This window comes from Otolemur garnettii, unplaced genomic scaffold, assembly GCF_000181295.1.
Source record: "Otolemur garnettii isolate 467f Iridium unplaced genomic scaffold, OtoGar3 scaffold00102, whole genome shotgun sequence".
NCBI classification, from domain to species: domain Eukaryota; kingdom Metazoa; phylum Chordata; class Mammalia; order Primates; family Galagidae; genus Otolemur; species Otolemur garnettii.
Window position 1 is genome coordinate 3,530,112 of NW_003852497.1, and position 555 is coordinate 3,530,666.

General features: G+C 49.2%; 1 protein-coding gene across 1 annotated transcript in view; it reads right to left on the reverse strand.

The window, feature by feature from the left end:
- The window catches only part of UNC5D (unc-5 netrin receptor D), a 578,354-nt gene that overhangs the window by 321,216 nt on the left and 256,583 nt on the right, over positions 1 to 555 (reverse strand). The gene's annotated exons all lie outside the window — the stretch shown is intronic.

The following is a 555-nucleotide window of genomic DNA, read 5'->3' on the forward strand; positions in this document are numbered from 1 at the left end:
GCACACCCCAGAACAGACACACAAAGAAGCCTGAAGTTCACATCCCAGAAAAGAGCCGGCTGGGATAAGGAGGCTGAGGCCTGGATAGCTGTGTTGACTGCGTTCGAGTTCCCCTCTGGGCTGACCATGCTACAAGGTATGTCGAGAAGAAAGGGCAGCCTGGGAGGAGAAGGGTGTGTAGCAGGCCCAGACTCACCTTCCTGGTTCTGTCTCATCAAGCGGCTGTCAACTTGATTGATACGAACAGTGCCAAATCTGGACTCCTAAATTAAGCCCCTCTTTAACATTTTTGTTAAAGTTTAAGGGAAAACAAAACTGTGCAGAACAAAACCAAACAACCACACACCCTTCCCATTCGTCCCGGGTGTGCTTTTCTGTTCCCCCAAATCCTAAAGACCCAAATGAAGCCTTCCAGACCCCTCTGGGGAGGACCACTGAACGCAGTCCCCATTTCCTCTTTACAACTCCATCTCCCACGATTTCAGATTTAAGTGATTGATGTAATGAATGGCCTCACCTATAGAGACTCAGATTATCAACTCCCCCACCTGAAGG